We start from the raw sequence: 6,728 nt of genomic DNA on the forward strand, positions 1-6,728 counted from the left end.
GGTGTGTGTGTGTGTATATGTGTGTGTGTGTCTGTCTCTCTGTGTGTCTGTGTATTGGGTTGCCATATAACGTGCATTTCTTACTATGAAGCTAAAAAGTTTGAAAGCCACTGTCCTTTACCACATTAAACTGTCTTTCTATTTGTGTATGGTTCATAGAGCTGGAAAGTCTCCTGGACGCCCCAGGATCAGAACTACAGATCAGATTCCAGGTCTTATTGCCTGTTTGAGCACAGCGACTTAAAATATACTGGATAAAAAATATCTTAGTCACGTGTCTAGAGAATGCCGTCAACTTTGACACAACTGGCTAAGCTGTTCTTTGAACTTCTTTGGGCAGTCAAGCCTGCCAATTAGCTTTCAAAGTCCAGATTTCCCTTTGCTAAGGTTGATAAATGTGGTATAAAGGTCATGATGGTTGATTATTAATTTTTTGTGAACCAGCAGAAGCAGGAAGACCAAGTTTGTCTTGTAGCAGAGTCAGATGGTGTACCTGACCACGTGGCAGGGTTGCCATCCCAGAACCCTGGCCCTAGGTTTGGCTTAGATGGGGAGAGTGGGGTGTTCAGAATTGCTCTGCATTTACCCCCAAAGACAGTGCAGTTAAAAAGGAAAGAGAGCACAACACACACTCACTAACAACCAATGAGACCTAGCTAAGAGGTCAGGCAAGTCTCTGTCGGTCAGATCTGCAGGAATCCTGGGGCAGGCCTGGCTGCAGAAATCCACTGGAGGCCATGAGTGGAAGGCAGAGAGCACCGATACCCAAAGTACGGTGGCAATGAGTTCTGGAAGGCAGTGCAGGGGAGGGGGCAAGATACCCATCTTCCCAGGAAAACCTTTCAAGCCCTGCCATCATCGTGTCAGCTGAAGATCCTTATTTGTCAGTACATATGATGTAAGATTGGTTCCATATTTCGAAAACAACAAAAATATGTTGAAAACCCAATGGCATGATTAAGGAAAAAGGAAGCGACCTCAGCTTATCAAGTTTAGGATGAAGACTGCTGGGAGTTAAGAATTCATAGGGTCTCTAGTGTTGTCCCAGGGAAGAGCCGTGCTTTCTGGTCGATGTGACATTCTGGTTACCCCGAAGGTGTGCTGCAGTGTGGGGGGTGGTTGCTCGTCAGCACGGTCAAGGTCTGGTTGGAGGACCCTCAGATCTCTCCTGATTCCAAACTCACTCCGCTGCCTTCTGATTATTACTCCAGGTAGGAGGTACGGATCATGGACAACTTTTTCTTATCACTGCAAGGGCTTGTTCCCTACCCAGACTGAGTCCATTGGCTTTTGAGACTAAATCAATTTCATGTGTGTTTGGGGTATGAGAGTCAGTACCACATCCCCCCGAGGTGTTGACTCTCCAAGTTCCTGGCTGACCAGTCTGAGAGCCACGTGTGGCTCAGGACCCTGTGGGACTTAGCCCAAAGTGGGCAATCAGATCTCACAGGCTCCAAGACCATGGAGGAGAGCCAGCTCCTGCCTCATCCTGAGGCTGAGCTGAGACCCCGGGGTTAGGCAGTACATGCTGATTCCTGACTGGAAGTAGCAAACCTGGACTGTTGGTGAGACTCTGAAGTCCAGCACGAAAGGGGTGTTCACATGGGGGTGGGTGAGAGAGACCTTTGACTCTTGGTAGCAGAGCAGGAGTGGAAGGAAGATGGGGTGGGGTGGGGGTCAGTTTTGTCCTCAGTTTCTGTCTGGCCTGCCGTTCCTAGAAAGTTAGGTGAGAAAGAAGTCTTTGGGCTCTGTCTCCAGTGGAAACTCTGCTCAGTTTCAGTGGTGATGAACTTCTGCCTTATTCAGGCTCCTCTGTCAGATGTCCAGGGTGGGGTGGGTGGCTCCTATGAGGCCCAGTACGGGGTGATGTGAGGAGATCCTTGTCTCGTAGCGCACAAATAGTCAATGTTTTATTTATTTATTTAGGGCTGTGCTGGGTCTTCGCTGCTACGAGTGGGCTTTCTCTGGTTGCAGCGAGCGGGCGCTACTCTTCATTGCGGTGCGCGGGCTTCTTATTGCAGTGGCTTCTCTTGTTGCCGAGCATGGGCTCTAGGTGCACAGGCTTCAGTAGTTGCAGCACACGGGCTCAGTAGCTGCGGCATGCGATCTCTAGAGCACAGGCTCCGTAGTTGTGGCTCTCGGGCTCTAGAGTGCAGGCTCAGTAGTTATGGCACACTGGCTTGGTTGCTCCGTGGAATGTGGGATCTTCCCCGACCAGGGCTCGAACCCGTGTCCCCTGCATTGGCAGGCGGATTCTTAACCACTGCGACACCAGGGAAGTCCCGTATTCAATGTTTTAAACCTTATCGTATTCATCCAGTACTTTCAAATAAACCTTACACTGTAATTGTTGCAAGGATACACCATTTTTTTTTCCCACCAAAGCAGATTCTAATTAATCAACAGTATGCTGATGACGCATCTGTAGGAGAAGTGCTGGGCTGAACACTGTAGTAGATTAAAGATTTACAGCGTAAACAGTCCTTGCGCTCAAGAAATTTACAATCTAGCTGCAGAGATCGGACATGTCAATGAAACACCTAGAAAACAGCAGTTTAAAAAAGTACTCAGCTAAGTGTTATTTGCATCTCCTTTCCACCCTTTCCACTGCATCTGCCCCATGGGGAGGCTCTCCGTGCCCCAGGTGCTGGAACCCTGGAGACAGTGGGCAGATAATAAGCATCTTCCCTCTGTGCCCCACCCCCTCCTCATGCTGTGGGACTTGGTCTCCTATCTTCCCCTTGAGCTTAGCACACATGGCTGAGCGTAGGGTTTTGTGTGGAGATAATTCCAGAAAATGGACCCTGCAAAGGGGATCCAGCCCAGATGAAGATAGGTTTAATTCTTCGATCATCTTCTGTTAAAATTGGATGGGTTAGGTTAGTTGAATGGTCAGAGGGACAATAAAAGGCCATCAGGAGACCCAGGTGGGGACTTCTTGGGGGCTTCTCTGGTTGTTTTGCCATGTTCTCTCACTATGCTTTAATACCCATATTCTTAAAATAAACATCCCCCCTCCCCGACTTGTGCTAATGCTTGTGGGTGGAACCTTTTTTTTTTTTTTTTGGCCGCACCCTGCAGCTTGTGGGATCTTAGTTCCCATCCAGGGATCCAACCCGGGACCCCAGCAGTGAGAGTGCCGAGTCCTAACCACTGGGCCGCTGGGGAATTCCCCTGGGTGGAATCATTCGTGTGTGATCCTTTGAATCAGACAGGTTCAAGAGAGTGACCAAAGCATTACTGGGACCAGCTTCTGCTGTTGGGCCAGGCTTTCTCAGCAAGGGTTCCGGGGGAGAATGAAAGTTTATAGAATATTATGAGAGTGACTATTTCCTCAATTCTCCCAAAGACGGTACATAGCTGGTACCATTCCTGAAGCATAAGAGATACAAGTTAATTCATTACGTGTAATAGATGCCTTAGGTCTTAGTTCTCTCATGGAACCCAGATTGAGAAGGGCTGCTCCAGGCCCACGTGCCAGGGTCTCAAGCAACACCTGAGCTCCCTCCTTTTCTTGGCCTGCCTTGGTTGCCACAACTGACCCATAGTGGCTTCTTGAGTCATGAGTTTTGATGGTGTAGATTAAGTATAATTGGAGTTCGAAGGAGAGACCAGAGACCTGTGGGTGGTAGTACGCTGAGGTACAACGTTTTTAGATGTGCTAAGTTCCAGTATTGACCTACAGTAGGCAGTGAGCTGGGAGCGGGGAGCAGATCCTCAAACTTTGCTCTCTCCCTCCTTCCACACTGGGAGTTCCCGCAAGGCAGGGTGGCTCTGAACAGCCGTGCATCTGAGTCATGATTTTCCTCTATAGTATGGAGTTGGAAAACCTCCATTTAAAAAACACACTTCAGATCTGCTAAACAGTGATTTAAGTGGCAAAAGTGAAGAGAGTATGCCTCTCCCATCTGATACATAAATCCAGAGCTTTTGTGATTTGGCAAGAGGAGCCCAGGTGTTGAGTAAATCTGGAATTCTTCAGGATGGAGGGGTAGATGGAGAGGATGAAAGTGCCATGAGCTCCCCAAGGCACGAGTAGAAACCTGTTGGGACAAAAGAGCACAGCTGGCTGGCCCGCCTGCTGGGGGCAGTGCTAGGGTGGGAGGAGGCCCGGGAAATACTGGAATGTTGGAGCTTAAATCTTTGGGAAGGCATTTTCTCTGAATCAGGCTTGGCCTGGACATTGCCTGACTCCTGTGCTTTGGAGGTTGCCAGGGGGACAATACATTCCCCCAAGATTCTGGTTTCTCCCCTGCCTGGACCAGGCAGAGCCTAATTTTCTTGGACCCCTGAAGGCTGCTGGAACAACTCCATCTCTGCTTCTCTGCCACGACTGTGCACTGAATCCTGCTTGAAACCCCTGACTTTCTTCTTTCACTAGGGACTCTTTCTTTCTCCCCTGCTGGATCCAGGAAGGGTGAGAGGTAGCATTAAAACTTGCTGTGCTGCAGCCACAGCTCATGGGGCTATGTCTTTGTGTAAAGACCCATTGACTTAGGGTTTCTAGTGTCACCTATAGAACTATTCTTATTCTAGGTTAGGTCTCTCTGCTGTATGTTCTTATATACTTCTCTTTTGAAATATTTATCATGCTACTGATGGTTGGTTTAACATTTGTTTTCCCTGATAGACTATGAGCTCCATGAGATCTGGAATGGAGCCTGTCTTGCCCACTGCGATATCCTTATTACCAAGTACAACAAAATCATCCTGGGCATTTCAAAGAGGGAATTTAAAACAGGGAATTGACTACACAGGAAATGCACAGAGGTGAGAAGCTGAATGCTACTACCACGAGGGCTTGAAGGACACAGGAAAGGGATGGTGTCACCAGAATCAGAGGCTGAGGCTGTCCCATGGCTGGGACTGGCAAGGGCCCTGGAGGGAAGGGCTGTCTGATGGGGAGCTGGAACCACTATAGGAAAATGATGCTCAAAACAGAGAGAGAGGGCCAGCAAAAAGAATCTGGCTTCTCCTTACTTCTCAACCTCCAGTCTCTTGCCAGTGCCTCCCACTGGCCATTCTTGCTGGAAGATAGCTGGCAAGGATAAACAGGAAACTGTTTTTAGGAGAAGGACAGGGAAGAGATCTGAGAGCAAACAGGCAATGACTGGTACAGTATGAACTAATAAGTATTTGTGGTTTGCATGAATGAATAGGCATAGAGACGTGCATTAAACATTGGCTGAACAATAAAGTTGTCACAACCTTCCCATTCTCAGCCTGTCAAAATAATTCCATCCCTCACTTTTCTGCTACTAGTTGCCACAGATATCTTCTTGAGATGTGAGTTTGGACAATGTAAACGAAGTGTAATTGAAGTTCAAAGGAGAGACAAGAGCCCTGAGGCTGGCAACTTCATTCTGAAGCACTTGAATTTAAGTGTTTTTCTTCTGCTGGGAGAGCCAAAATACTAGTAAATATGTAGGCCATTTAACATTACCCAGTTTGAAATCCAGCCTAGTTTTCTTGAGCCTCAGATCTAACGGCTGCAGGGATAGTGTGCCTCAGAATGAGGCACCATTTGCAAGGCAAAGACCTAGGGTTTCCGGTCACTGGTGCCTTTCTGGATGCAGAGAAGGCTGCAGTTCCACAGTGTGTCCACGAGAGGGCCGCAGGGCCTCCCCTCGCAGAGTCCAGACTGAGCTGAGGCTTGGTGCCCCATCCATGCCTTGGCTGCCTGTGGTGTCTACTCTTAGGTACCTCGTGTGTTGGAGTACATCTGGGAATGCAGAGGCTGCCCTGATTCCAGAGGGAGGAATTTCCGATTTACTTCCCTTATTTTCCCTTTCACTGGTTCATTTTATGTTTAATAACAGTTGATTTGAAAAATGTATAAGTGGGGAAATCGAAGTAGGCCTGTGGTGTGTGTGTGTGTGTGTGTGTGTGTGTTTGTGTGTGTATGTGTGTGTGTGTGTGTGCACGCGCGCACAGGCACACAGACCCATATGTACCTTTTGAAGGTGGAGTATCAGGAAGTGGGGATAATTCTGGTTACCAATTCATGCTTGAACCTGCAGCTTAAGTATTATTTAATGTAGAAATTCAGAACTGGAAAAAGACCTTGGAACTAGTTTAGCACCCCCCTCATTTATAGCTAAAGAAACTAACCCAGCCTTTGCTGCTTGCAAGATGCCTGGAAGGTTCAGAATGCAGTTAATAAGTAGAGTTATTAAGGGGTTGGTGGTAAGATTTTATTTCAATATTCCATCCTTGCTCCCCCTTTCTTGGGCCCAGCCTGAGCCTTGACAGCAGCACCAAAGCACAAAAAGGCATCTTCTAGTTTTCTATTAAAAATGCTTGGCTCTCAGTTTTTTTTTTTTTTTTGCGGTACGCGGGCCTCTCACTGTTGTGGCCTCTCCCATTGTGGAGCACAGGCTCCGGACACGCAGGCTCAGCGGCCATGGCTCACGGGCCTAGCCGCTCCGCGGCATGTGTGATCTTCCCGGACCGTGTCCCCTGCTCCCGTTGAGTCCCACCCGCACCAGGGGACACTGGTGGGTGTCCATCCTGAGCCCTTTACAGAACAGCTGTGCTGTCTTAGTTCAGATCCTGAGGAAATACATGATTTCTGTAGATAAAGGGACAAACTCTCTCCTGTGACTCGCGGTGTGGAAGTCCATTTCAGCTAGCAGAGGAGAATTTACTGTTTCATCTCATAACACATATATTTTAGTTATTCCCACTACCAAACTGAACAAAGCCCTAGAGTTAAAGTAGAACGAGGA

Source organism: Phocoena phocoena, chromosome 2 (genome assembly GCF_963924675.1).
Source record: "Phocoena phocoena chromosome 2, mPhoPho1.1, whole genome shotgun sequence".
In the NCBI taxonomy this organism is placed as follows: domain Eukaryota; kingdom Metazoa; phylum Chordata; class Mammalia; order Artiodactyla; family Phocoenidae; genus Phocoena; species Phocoena phocoena.